General features: G+C 44.2%; 1 protein-coding gene across 14 annotated transcripts in view; it reads right to left on the bottom strand.

Annotated features, from left to right (window-relative positions):
• The window catches only part of MTMR3 (myotubularin related protein 3), a 79,263-nt gene that overhangs the window by 51,320 nt on the left and 13,503 nt on the right, over positions 1-14,440 (bottom strand). The gene's annotated exons all lie outside the window — the stretch shown is intronic.

Genomic DNA, 14,440 nt, shown 5'->3' with positions numbered 1-14,440 from the left:
GAAAAGCTTAAAAACAGGAGAAGCTGTTCCAATACAAGTGTTAATAATTCTGCTTTATTTCTGCCAGCATTCAGCAAACACTCCGCGGCGCGCTCGTTAGCATTCCTCTCGCAAGGCTGCTGCTCACAGATAAGCACCTCGAACGTTATCGCTTCCTAAGTCAACAACATGTGCCAAAGTGAAAAAAAAGCAGGCTGGAGGAAGGAACCTCACCACCAAGCCACCACCAGCTCAAAAACACTAATTAGGGCAGGGAGGAGCAGGCCCCGGCACTGGTGTGTGACTGCCTCATTATTATGGCTAAGCAAATCTAAGCTTGCCCCCCCGACGAGGGAGCTGCAGCCCCCAGCTGCATGTTCCCACCCTTTGCACCGTGTTAGCTCCTCTGTCTGATCCACGATGGAAAGCAAAGGGTAGAAGATGGAAAAAGGAACGGCTCCGTTTCCTTCAGTAAACCCTACAAAGGCAAACGCGTCCAGTAACAGCTTTTGTACCAGCTTTCTTCCTAGGTGCCACACGTGCTTACAGCCGAGTGCTTTGTTTGGGATGTTTTGTTTAAGAACAGACACGGGGGTGCTGAAGGACATGCTCACTCTGTCCAATTTTAATTATGTAAGAAGCCATCCAGCTATATGGCTCTAGTGCTTACGGGGATCTGAACAGCAACGCCTACGCTGAGCGTTTGCTTTGCACCAGCCTCCTAGCAGCCTTCTCTCTGTTGCCTATTTCATAACCTTAGCCATCAGGCAAACGCAACAGGCGATGTGCACACACAGGTCTTGCCTCCCTTGTCTTGTCTTGGAAGATGCTGTGAAGAAGCAGAGAAAGGGAATGATAGAGAAATTATGCTCTAGTAGTGAAAACCAAGATATGTAATTAATGGAAAAAAATCTAAATAACAGTTGCTGAGCACTGCAAGATTTTCAAGTTGTAGATCCGCCACCCAGAGCTATTCCCAACTTACTGACCCTCGAGCAACCCCATCCAGCTCCAAAGTTGGCCCTGCTCAGAGCAGGGTGCTGGACTACCTGACCACCACCAGTCTGCAACAGCGTTCTTCTGGACATTTATTTAAACGTAACAGTGGCAAACAGGTGTAAAAAAAACCTCTAAGTTTTAATAAATGTTTATTAAAGTCCAGAAAGCTATTGCTTCAGTTTCTTTACTGAAAGGACGCATCCAGCAAGAACAGCAGTATGACTTTTTGTTCATAAAGCAAAACGACAAGGGAAGAGCTTTTGAAAAAAACAAATCCCAGCCTTCTCTTCAGAAGCTGACAATTCTGAAGGTTTTTCTCCCTCTCCCTTTGCTGAAACATTGCATTTCTGCACTGGTTATGCCACACCATGTCACAACCGTACCATTATGCAAGGCGGCTTTCTGATTGAAAGTTCTCTATTTCTGTTTACATTCCTAATGCTTTGCAATGCTGCTGGTTCCCACAGAACCTGGCTGTGCAGTGACTCAGCCTCCTCTTGCACCACACATCTCCCACTTACCACTTCGTTGCCTTTTTGGTTGTTCCCTTTGCACTCGCATTTTCTCTTAAATCGTTCTTCTATTTCTTTTTCATGTTCTACCTAGTAGATTTTAGCTTGCTTCTCCCTAAAACTGTTTTCACACTGGTCTCAGAAGCACTTTGCTCCTGTTCCCCAGCCTGCCACCGGGGTGATGCGGGTATCTTGCAGCCAAGCCAAAGCCACGGAGACAAGAGCGTTGGGATCCAACCGAGTGCAGCCAGTCCTGAGGCTGGGTATTGCAAGACTGCGACTTACAGAAAGCATTAACACGTGCCCAGAAGAGAAATGCTGGCCTTCAAGGAGGTACTTCCCAGTTATATGGCCACGTGTCTTCTCTTTCACCCACATTTCCAGATTAAGCTAAGCAACCAGTGCCAGGTTGGAAAGCAGTGGGATATGATGAAAGATGGAAGCGATGGAAGAATGAAAGCAGTAAAAGCACTGCCGGGATTGCAGCACCCTAACAGCAATTAAGAAAAAAATTGGCCTTGCAATAAAAAAGGCCCATTTTTCCCAACTGGATGTAAAGAATAAATATCAATAGACCCTTCGGTGGGATTACAGTATTCTCCAGTAGGAGCAAGCATTTCTAACTAGTTCTGTATTATTATTCTTCACTCATCTCAAACCAACCTAGGCCAAAACACTGCGGCAAGCTTGAAACCAAAATCTGAAGACAGATTTGCTTTTTCTTAAAAAATTTCTGATTTTTCTTTGAATTCCTTTTTCATAAAGCCCTGAGATTCACATGCTGCAATTATGATTGCATATAAACCAGGACGTAACTTCCCTGTCACATCTCCTGGTGACCCACCAAGAAGCCTGAAGCTCAATTAACAGCCTATTCTTATTTCCTTTTTCTTTCAATTCTTTTATTCCTTAATTTTACTTGCATGACAGGCAAGTAACACCTATCTAGAAGGACCAAACTGCAGAGAGATCCGCAGGGATGGATGTGGATCCAGAGATCCTCACTCTGAAAGCTCACAGCACACAGAATCCTGACCTGGGGCCTGAGTTGGTGGAAACTGGAATAGTTTTGTGTAAATTCCAGGCTAGAAGAGTAATCTATTGTGTTGGGAAAGGAAAATTACATCAAAAAGAAACCAAAAGGTCACCTTCATGACTTTTTGTGGCAATGTTAGACTGAAGTGATGACAAAAAGCAAGTCTGAGTTCAGAGGGAAAGTTTTCATTTGAAGTGGCAGAAGAGCGTGAGGGCGCAGCTCGCTCCTTGTGCTCCCCGTTTTCCCCAGAGCATCCTCACTGGCCCCTTCCCAAGGCAGCTCTCCCTCCCTTTTTATTTCCTTTCTAAAACAAAGGCTGCAAACGAAGAAGCGGAACAGGGAGTAGAGGCTGCTAATCGAAGCCCCGAAGGTTATATGCATCCTTCCCAACTCCTGCTCATCTTTCTCCCCACCTCTAAGAATGTTTTTCTCTCCCTCAATCCTTTCTGTACCCAGATGAACACCAGAGCAGAGGAAGCCACAGTTCTAGGAGAGCTCCGTGACACAGCACCTACCAAGGCATCCTTACGGGCTGTATTTCCCCAAGTCTACGCAACACTAGAGAGTAATGTAACACTATAAGCAACACAAAAACAAAGTTCTGGAAGTGAGATGAACTGAGACAGTTTGAAGACTCCTCACAAGTGACTTGAAACTCCAAAGACCTTGTCCCATTGAGCTACGTCAGGACCCAGTACACAGAGCTACAGCTGTTAGTTCCTGTGCACACACTGACCTCACTCTCACTGCGCTTCATCTGGCACAAAGCTTCTAAAACCTCTGTAACAAGAGCCCTCCCCATGCTTGTCATGAGACAACTTTATTTAAATACCAAATACCAGCTATGAATAAACATTTATTCCTGAAAGCACTGGGTAGGTGCAGTTATTACAAGGTGTCCGTGACTCGGTCCTCCACGGCTGCTCAGGGCCCCAGCACCAAGCAGCTGCACGGCCAGGCCACGAGGAGCCTGGGCTCTTACCTGCACCTCGAGGCCACTTGCTCACTTAGGGACTGGCATTTTAATCCACTAATTCACAGATCAGGTCAAAACACCCTGCTCTGTCAGGCAAGCCATTTGGGTACGATGCACATATACCATCAGCATCCTCATCCAGGAAGAAAAGGGGCCCCTGAGAGGCTCAGTGAGCGTTCACTGACTGACACCAGCCTGGAAGAGGAGCTTTTCAGCCTGGCACTTGCTAAATCTCCTCCCCTTTTTCCAGTGTGACAGTTTTTGGTGTGTGTGTGTATATATATATATATAATGTTCAGCTCTCTGAAGCAGGTTGAGCAGTGAAAAAGCACAGGGTACTGATGCCACAGCTCTCCCCAAAGCGCTCCTCTTCCTTCCCTTACAAAAACTCTGACATCTCAGCCCCTTGATCCTATTCCCAGACACAAACCAATGCAGTCCGTAGGGCCAGACAATGATGTGGTCCAAAAAATACCAGGTTTAGCACTTCTCTACACCACTGTCCTTCCGGGCCAGATGCTGATAAAAAGCAAAGCCCATAGCAACTTCAAGGCAGTTGTGGGATTTTAGGCAGCTCAAGGATCACTTTAATTCCTGCAGGAGCAGTGACACTTTCTTCCCAAAACTAGACACTTAACTTGCTCATCTCTTAAGCTGTTATTCACCTAGTCCTCAAAGCACCAAGAAGGTTGCTTAAATGGCAGAGTTTACAGTTCAAAGCCACTCAGAAGACCCCACGTGCATTAGAGCTGTTTAGCAAAAAGCTCCTCCGTACCAGCAGGAACCGAAGCTGTCTCTGGCTGTAACGCACAGCAGCGACACTTGGTCAGCAGCAACCACCTCAGAACTAAGGGTTAGTGTCTCCCCAGCAGCCACAGCAGGGGGTGAGAATGCTGGACGACAGCATTAGCACTGTTTGGTTGTGGTATAGAAATAGTAAGTTAAATCAACACAGGAAAAGGGTACATTCAAGTAACTCTTTATTAGCACCTGCAAAAGAAGGCTGATTAACACAATTGAACCAAGTAATCATACTGAAAGAGCTAACCTAGGTAGAGAGCCAGCTTTAGTTAATCAAAAGACCCTTTCATATGAAGTGCCCACCTCAAATCACATCTCAGGAGTTATTCAAAGATCAGGTTTGCTTTTCCAGGACCACAGGGAGCTGTTTGCTAGAAAGCAGTCCAAATCCTTGTTTGCGCATCACCCACAAGGCTCACTATTCAGCCCCTGTACGTGTAGGTACAGTAAGGCAGACCTCAAGTGCTGAAGAAATAAAGCCATATCTGCGTGTAACACCAAAAAGCTGAGCAAGGGAACGCTAGCAGCTCGAGTGTAAGGCCTGCTCTGCTCGCTGGCATTCCCACAGCTAGTTTCAGTTTAAAGCCAGACACATGATTTACCAGAACAGGTCCCTGTTCTCCTTCCATCTGAGCTGCTAACCTCCTCCCGATCAGCACAAACAGCTTATCGCAGCAATCCACTGCCAGTTTCAACTTCCCTGAACTTCCAGCGCCGTGCCCAGCTTGGTGCAGAGGGAAAGCAGGCTTGCACTAGCACTGCCCTTCAGCTGCACGCAGAACTTCGGCTCCCTATGTGCATTAAGAGGGACACAGAGCTCAGATGCCTTCCCTAATTAAGGAGGCTTCCTATATTTAGATCACAAGGGACAAACAAACTGGTTTGGCTAATCTAGCAGCACACTGCCTCGGAGAAACCTGCTGCTCCACGTCCTTTCTTTGGTCAGCTGATTCAATTCAGTAAAGCCACAAGAAAAAAAAAAAAAAGCAAACAACTTTTCTCCTATCATTAACCAGCTTCAGTATCTTCCAAATATTAAGACAGCTCGTTCCACCTCTTTGCATTCACGGAAAGCCACGGTGATAGTCAGAAGCAGGAAGTGTATCTGGCAAAATGCTGCTTTGTGTTTGCAAGCTGCGCTCAGCTAAGGCCTGGGGATGGGACTGGAGTAAAAGGCAAGCAGAGGGGGGTCAGCGTTCAACAGGTCCTACAAATAAATGCAGAAAAAGGACAGAGACCGCTCCATACCAAATGCAAGGAGTTGTGAACAATCGAGGCTGTATCTCACTTGAGAGGCTAACCTAACAGCAAGGATTTAACCAGCATTTGTACTTCTGACTGGGGAGGCATGGGGCAAAATAACCAGTCTCACATCTCTTAAGATAGCCTGGAGAACTGAAGCAAGTCTTAACGTGCTTCAATTCCTGTAACCAGTTTTAAAAGTTAGTTACGTGAGCTCAGTGCCTGGTATTACACACAGAGGTCTTCAGACAGGGTCATTTTGTCAAACCAAAACTCTGAAGGCACGAGAGCAGTGTTTGAGAACAGATTGCCTTTTTTCTTCCAGTCCCAGTAACCCTCCAGCTACTGAACGGAGGCAGTGTGCTCTGCAACCATCCTACTCAAATCCTCAACGTGTCAAAACAAAGAAATGCAGCTTCTGAAGTCATGTGCACAGACCAGCCAAGGAGGCTGGGTTCAGTCATGACAACACCCTAAAAATCTCCTCTTATCACAGCTTCCGTAGTATGGCAAGTCCACAAGCTTATTAGTTCACGCTGAATTTGCAGGAATGTTCAGAGCCAAGAAAAAATTTACTTGGATTAACAAAATGTTTACTCTAGAAAAAAAAAAAAAAACAACAAAAAAAAAAAAACTAAACAGAATGAAACCAAAGTTAAATATATTTAGGCACTCCAGAGAGGCACCAAAGGATTTAAGGCACATATGTACCAAATCCTATGCTTCAGTTAGAGTTGAAATTGAGTTCTGCCACAGAACACAACTCTGCTACCGGGCAAGCTTTGACACCTCCCCAGTCAATATTTACCAGTCAGGCTCTCCCTCCCTCCCTGCTCCATGTTTAAAATTAAAAACCAATTAACCTGGATGCTCAAGCTTCCTTACGAGGGCAGGAGCAGGGATCTGCGTTATTTGGAAAAGGACTCAATCCTATACGGTAACTACATCCAGCCCCTTTCAAATCAGCATTTTGATGGCTACGTCAACCAACAGGAAAGAGTTTCTCTATAGAAACTAAAAAATTAAGTCAGGTTTTCCTACCTGCTCACTTAGATCAACGTTATGCTCAGTAAAATAAGTAAAAACTAATCAACCCTAAACTAGAAACAGATACGGCCCCAGTATGATATTTTAAACTAAAGGCCCTTGAAAAAAAGGCACGGCAAATTCATAACCCAGGATAACATGTGCTTGTCTGCAAGCATTCCTCCAACCCATCACTAGAAGAACACTGTCTACAGCAACCTTTTTTTCTAGTGTTGAGTTGCTGTAGGAATGTATCTGTATATACATTTACACCCTGCGGAACTCTGATGGGAATATCCAGAACGCTTCTCCCCAAAACTTGACTTCATATGGATTCATCCAAGCCAAACAAACCCTGGCTTCTCACTTGTTTTCCCTAGAGAAACTCATTCTTACTGGCAGATACACTGAACTCTGAGAAGGCTGAGAAGGAAGAACGGTAACAAGACATTTTTAAGTGTTTCATCCTTAAAAGAACATTCACTCCTTCCTAATGTGACTCAAAGCAAACCTAGTTAACTAAGAAAGGCTTGCTTGTAATTAAGAGAGAAGCCATCAATTTAAGGAAACAAAAAGCTTGGGCTCTTCAGCATGTTACCTGAATAAAACACATCCGCACATCTTCCCCACAGGCATTACAGAAGTTCAACAGGTAATTCTGTTACTGATGCATCGGGGAGGAATTTTCTTTTTAAATATGGTTCAATCCCAGACTCACTTCTGTGAGCTGATTGTCCCTCTGTACTCAGCTCCGGTGAGGCTGCGCCTCCAGTACTGTGTTCAGTTTTGGGCCCCTCACTACAAGAAGGGCATTGAGGTGCTGGAGCATGTCCAGAGAAGGGCTGCAAAGCTGGTGAAGGGTCTGGAGGACAAGTCTTACGGCGAGTGGCTGAAAGAGCTGGGGTTGTTTAACGTGAAAGCTCAGGGGAGACCTTACTATACTTTACAATGACCTTAAAGGAGGTTGTAGCAAGGTGGGCATCAGGCTCTTCTCCCAAGCACCAAGTGATAAGATGAGGAGAAATGGCCTGAAGCTGTGCCAGGAGAGGTTTAGGTGGGAAATTCTTTACTGAAAGGGTTGAGGGACATTGGAATAGGCTGCACAGGGAAGTGGTTTGGTTGCCATCTCTGGAGGTCTTCAAGAAATGTGTAGATGTAGAACTTCATAGAATGGTTTAGTGGTGCTCTCATCAGTCCTAGGCTAAAGGTCAGGCTAGATAATCTCCAAGGGCTTTTCCAACCTGAGTGATTCCGTAAAATCTTCCTTCTGAAAGGCTCCCATTCAACACCAGAGGTCTGTGCTGTTGACAGTCACAGGAACAAGATTCAACACTCAATTATGAAAAAGCAGAAGTTAATTCTGCCCCTGCAAGCCCAGTGGGGAAGCATGAAGAACCAGGATAGATGCACACAAGTAGTTTTATTGGTTAAGTGGGACATCTGGACATTGCTAAGTCAAGCCATTATTTGACACAGTCCCAAGTAGATCAAGTGGATCACAGACTCATCCAGCCAAGGTTTGAGCATCTCCAAAAACTCCTCCAGAAAACCTGTTCCATATTAAAGTTGGAATCTTTAGAACATTTTAAGTGAGAAAAAATACTCAAAGATACATGAAGCCTTCACACTGAGCAGATAGGCAAAACAAGGATAGGAACAACGTTCAGAATACTCCAGCCTACTTCACTTTTATTTCAAATATTTCAAGATGTTACACATTTGGTATAATACATAAATCTAGATGTGAAATCAATTTCTAGAAGCAAATGCTCAGAGTTGCGATAAAAAGCATTTGGCATTCAGATAAATAACAGCTCACTGTAAGATCCAGCTCAGCATCCAGCCCTTATTTTTGAAAGAGCTTGCATATGATTTTGTACATCTAGATTCAAATGCCAAAAAATATATATATAACTAAACTGCCTTACCTGGCTGAAAGACTACATCCTTATGTAGCAAGGCTTACTTTACAAGCTTAAGCTGATCTGTGAAGCAAATTACAAGAAAATTCCATGGTATGTTTCAATAGCAGTACCATATCTGTGTCATTAGCTGGGAAATAAAAATCTCTCTGCATCACTTTCAGGCCCAGCTGACAGAACTGTCCTGAGAGCAGTCTTTGTCTGGTAGAGGTTTCCAGAATAACCAGGGAAATCCATGAAGCAGCACTTAGAGCTGCTGCTGATTATGTTCAGTCTGAACAATTTAAAACTTGACATGAAGATAATCATTTTTTTCCCAGTTACCGTTAACATGAGTGCTAAAACCAGATCTTCAAAAAAAAAAACACACAGGCCAGTATTTCTTCTTTTCACTATTTCACATACAACAGCTTGAGAAGTCCAAGCACTGGTGTGCAAATGCCACTGCAAGGGAAGAGATCCTTGACAGGACAGGCATGCTTTGGTGATGGATTTTTGGACTAGGAATTCAGGTTGTTACAGGTAGTTGGTTGCACAATAAAGTAAATAAAGGACAAAAAGCTGACAGAAGAGATCCACACACTCATTCTCCCACTCTCAGGTGATTCTCACGCTACGTTTAGTGTTGGTACAGTGCCACCTTGAATACTGTGTGCAGTTCTGGGCTCCACGATACAAGAAGGATGTTCAGGTCCTTGAAAACAACCAGAGGAGGGCAATGAAGCTGGTAAAAGGGCTGGAAGGCACATACTATGAGGAAGGCTGAGGACACTTATGCTGTTTGGGCTGGAGAAGAGAAGGCTCAGAGGCAGCCTCATTGCTCTCTACAACTTCCTGAGGAAGAGGAGCCCTGCATTCTCTGAACATAAACCTTTATTTTATTATATGCGTTTTACTAACCCTTTTAGTCAGCAGGGTATTCTGAATAAAGTCATTTTTCCACACTGCTCAATTTACAGCACATCTCCCAGTAAAGCTCCATGGCGCTCACCATGTTTTAAGTATTTTCACACTGTCCTATACAGTTAGGCAGCATTACTGTACTTAAAAGGCTGAAAATTAAGCATGGTAGGAATTCAACGTATCAGAAAGGTTTTGTTTCAGTTCCCAAAACAGAAGTCTAGTTTTTCAAGGTTTATGTGTTCTGTACTAATTTACTCTGTACTCAGGGAATCCAGCTCCACTAGCTGAGGGAGTTGGAGCTGCAGGGATGAGCACTCTGGCCTGGAGATGTTAAGCTTTTGGTGCTGGGTGTACTACGCATGCTGTAAAATAGCATAACTACTGTACAAGTTTCCAGTAACTTACCACCCAGCACCACAATCCAAAGCAGGGCAGGGACACATCTAAATCTCCAGGATGGCAGCCACCTGACTCACCAGACCACCACCTAGCTGCTCCTCCCTCATCCACTGCTTCTACAAAAACCAGACCAGTTAAGATGCTACCGGGCAGCTGGGCAGTTCTGGATAGTTTCGGATGTACAAGACCTCAGAGATCTGTTATTACCTGCATGGGTAAACTACTGATGCACTTTGACACTTGGGGGACTGGATAGACATTTAAATATTCCCATCAGCATTCCTCCCACCATCAGCTTAAGCTGATTATATTAGTTTATTGGCTCAATTGTACAGTAATTGTATAAACCTCTTTCAGAGAGACGAACTTCTTGGCAAGCCTTAAGAATTAAACAGTGCTCACATTTGGTAGAGGAGCTGGAACAACAGCCACAGCCATTCATTAGGGAGCTCAGATCATCCAGGACTTGTGTTAGAGCTAAAATGAGTCAGGTGGCCAATCCTCACAGCCCCCTCCAAAACACTCAGCCCTAAAGCTAGGGGTAGAGTTGTCTCGTAAAGAACTAGACAACTTTTGAACATAACGTTAATGGCAACCCTCAAAGCAGGTAATCTTTCTTTCCTTTAAGGTTTCCTTGCAGAATAGGATATGGCAGTTTAAGCTGACAAAACTGCATGCACATGGGAAGACATGGCACTGACACTTACAAGGTATTCAAATCTTATACGTGCTCAATATACATTAGTGTTAACACTCAAAACCCAACATGCTTTACCAGACTCTTGTATCAGGCAAGACTGACCTTCACCACAACGCTTTTTCTCTGCACGTGTTTTCTTTGCTGCAGGTCCCCCGCTTTATTTGCTGGGCTCCCCTACCTGCCCTGAAGCACCTGGATTGAACTGGGTTGAACATCACCCTTCTGTACAGCCACTCATATTAAGGAAATTAATGTGAAATTAATAGAAAATAATGCTTTGTACATTAGTTATTTCTCAAACAACTTCAGATTCAGGCTATTTTCTTTAAGCCCAATCAATCCAATTAGGTTTAAAGTCAGTGAGTGTAATACACCACATGCCACTTGCCTCAGCGAGGCACCACCGTCATGTTTAAACTTCGTCTGCCACAGCTTTAACCTTATCTTATCAAAAGGATGTCAGAAGTCTTGTGCAAGTTCACCTCTAACATACTTGTTATCCTCTTAGGAGCCACTGAATGAAATGTGAGTTAATGAATAACGCAGTAGGAATTATTTCATTATCCTCATGGTGAAAGAGAGCCATCTAATTCTTGGCTATGATGTCAGGCTTGAGAACCAGCCAGTGAGAGACTTACTCATGCTTCCACTGCTCAATCAACTGCTACGCCAGCAGTATTCATAGTGAAAGGGGCTTGCAGACTGCACTGACAGTTCAAGCAAGACTGCCAGAGCATGAAGCAGAGCTACTCTGATGGCAGCCTTAGGAAGAATTAAAGCAGCCAGACAGGGAGGAACTGAAGCCTGCCATTTTGCTTCCACAGCAGGCAGAAGGATGAGAGGATGTTTTTAGCAGCACGTCAGCATAAGTTTAATGTGTAGGTCTTGCACAGGTAGGGAATCAGTGTAGCTTGTCATTTCTTCACATTTTCTTCCCTTAACTTCAACTTTGGAGAGTTTTAACTCTCCCTGCTCCAAGCTACCACCTGTCTCTTGTACTGAAGTCAGCCTGTCACTGCCAGAAACTTGACACTTAAGGCAAGTCTGAGGCAAGGTACAGCTCCTTCAGTCATTGACAGTTGTGTCTCTCAGCACTCAAGGCTAGTTCCTTTCCACTTTCAGGTCAACTAATGCTGTCAATGCTAACCAAAAGACCGTCTAGTCCTTCCAGGTAGGCCAGGCAGTTTAAGACAGCATTTAGAGATATATTTACCGATTTCCTAATCATGAAAATCCACCCTCAGTGAGATCAGGTAGCTATGCTAGGACAGTGTCTTTCAGATAATCTCAAACCACTTGACTGTTGAGGAATAAACTAGCACAGAAGTATGCTGTGGAAAACCTAAATAAGAGGAAAAACCAGAGAGCCTGGGAAATCAGAACTAGAAGATGGACTCCTCATGCAGCTGGCAACGACAGGTGTGTCCTCCTGACAAGCCTCCCTCAATGAAACAGCCCAAAGCAAGCTCTGCACATAGTTTTCCTACAGACTGCAGAAATAAAGATGCATTCTCCATTGAAGGACTGAGATTTTCCCATGAGCTGTAGCTTGCAACCACTTCTGAACAGCCCCACGCTGCTGAGCTCACGTAATGCTTCACAAGCAATGGATACTCGTACTATACTCCAAGTCATAGCGAAAGAAACCCTATCTCCAAACCCAGCATGTGCTGCTCTGTCACTGTCACGTGCGCATGTGGAAGATGTATTCATAATCGGGAATCAAGTTCTTGCGTCACAATTACTCCACCAAGAATGCAATGCTGAAATATATTTAGAATGGTTCTGTTAACATGATAGCTAGCTTCCATAATGCTGTTAAAGGTATCCAAGGCTATAAACCCACTATTGTTCTATGAGCAATTATTGCAAAGTGGAATGCTTAAAATACCGTATTTAAGAAATAATGCTAATTCCACAGCAGTATCTGTAAAACAGAAAAAAAATCAGTAGGGTACATTATCAAAAGCTGGCTTTGGGGCAAGTTTTTATTACAGTAGAAATTTTTGAACTGGTAGGGAACAGCTTCAACACCCAGCTCTGCCAGCATCTCTGTGTGTGAAGAGCACCCGTGTGCGAGCCTTGTGGCAATCACCTCCAGGCAGGATCTACTGTCAAGCAGCAGCAGTCCCGAGCAGCCTACCCAGCAGTCAGCGTCCACAAATCTATCAGCCAACCAGCAGAGCACTGAGCTGTGCTTCAGCCTACAGAGCTGGAAACGAGCGCCTAAAGGTAAGCAGAGGAATACAGAGCAAGTTCAGAAACAGGTCTGAGCGTGTAAGAGAGTAATGAGACAGAACTGATGCCCTAGCTTGGGAGGCTGGAAGCTTTAGCATTCTGACTTGCACAGTGATACTGCTTTGTTTGATCACGTGCTTACATCCTCCAGGGAGTCAGAGCTGTTCCTACACAGAACATCAAGCTGAGTTGTCAAAGCTCAGAGCTCTTCAGTTGGATCTCGAGAGGCTGTGCCTATACTATTTCTACAGCAATGTTTGTTAACCAAGTTTTCATGCCAAGAAAACTGCCAAAGCCACCTGCAGTCAGAAGATCCAGCTTTACTAGAAGCATCTTTAGTGCTCTGTTCATATTAGCTGTATACAGAAACTGCCTTGGAGACCATGCTAGATGCTTGTGTCTCACCTGGCCCCCTTTTAGAAGGCCCACTATCACTCAGAGAGCAGTTCCTACCTACTCTGGACACCCTCTTCAGGATAAAGACAAGTGGTTGACTCCACTGTCTGATTCAGAGGGAAGACAGCAATATTCCAGTGTTTGTAATGCCGCAGTTTCGAGCTTAAGTACATCTAGACAGAATTGCTAGAATGAAGCAGACAATATCATCCAGACTCTGGCTGAGGAAGCATCAGTAATTAAAGAATTTAAGTGGACACCACATTCTTTGATGTTCAAATGCTCAAAGAACAAGCAGCTCAACAGAAGTTCCCTGTATTAACATAACAAATAGCTGTTACCCTCCCTACACGCATCAAGCTTTGCCAAAGTGAGAGTCAGTTATAAGGCAGCTCTTCTATCACCACCTCCATTTTCTCCAAGCTTAAAGATTAAATCAAATATTTCACTACTGGAATTTTCATTATCAGGAAGTTGCAATAATGCTTATTTGGTTGGTTTGTTCTCCCAATATGATAGCTCACTTTAATGCTTTGAGTTAACAATTATTATTGCTTAACTAAGATAAAGCAAACAGAGGCCTGAAAAGCATAAAGCAAGCAGTAGAAAACCAAGCTCAGCTCCTCATGGACAGACTGAATGCATTATGATCACCTGCAAGGCTCATGGAAATTCTGACACAGCTCTAATATGCATCAAAAGTTTCAAGCCCTGATGCTTAGAGCTTCAGGAAGTTGTAAAAAAGCTTAAATAGCAAGGTAAAGACTCAGACCGCTTACTGTATCTAAACAGTTGGGGTTAGCAATGAGCAAGAAAGGTGCATGATAACACAAAAAGCAAGAACTAAAACCTGCACACAATATTCCCAAGATATTTTGAGAGATTACTTCTCTCCTAAGTATAAGCAAGCATGCGTGATTCTCCAGAGAGGTCACCAAAAGTGAAGGGGGGCTGTTTGCTCATTAAAGCTCAGCCGAAGAGCTCCATGACCTGCCGAGTAGCCCTACTGCGTGGTACCCACCAGGAGGTATCCCCAGTCACGCTACTCCTCTTGCCCAATTCAGGAAGAGGATGCAGATGGGATTTGATGGAAGGCAGCAGTAAGGCCGGCCCAGCACGACTTTATTTCTCAGATGGGTTATTAGACTTGCAAGAGAAGTTTCACTGACTTCCACTGACAAGATTGAACTTGAAGCTGTTCCAACAGAACTGAAATTGTCAGTATGAGATGTTCACCCTATAGATGAAAGCCTGTGTATGGAAGTGATCCAATCTTAGTTTTCTTCTACTAAACAATGAGCTTCACTCAGC

Source organism: Aythya ferina (genome assembly GCF_964211825.1).
Source record: "Aythya ferina genome assembly, chromosome: 17".
NCBI classification, from domain to species: domain Eukaryota; kingdom Metazoa; phylum Chordata; class Aves; order Anseriformes; family Anatidae; genus Aythya; species Aythya ferina.
Note: the sequence above shows the minus strand (reverse complement) of the source record. Positions and strands in the feature narration are given on the sequence as shown.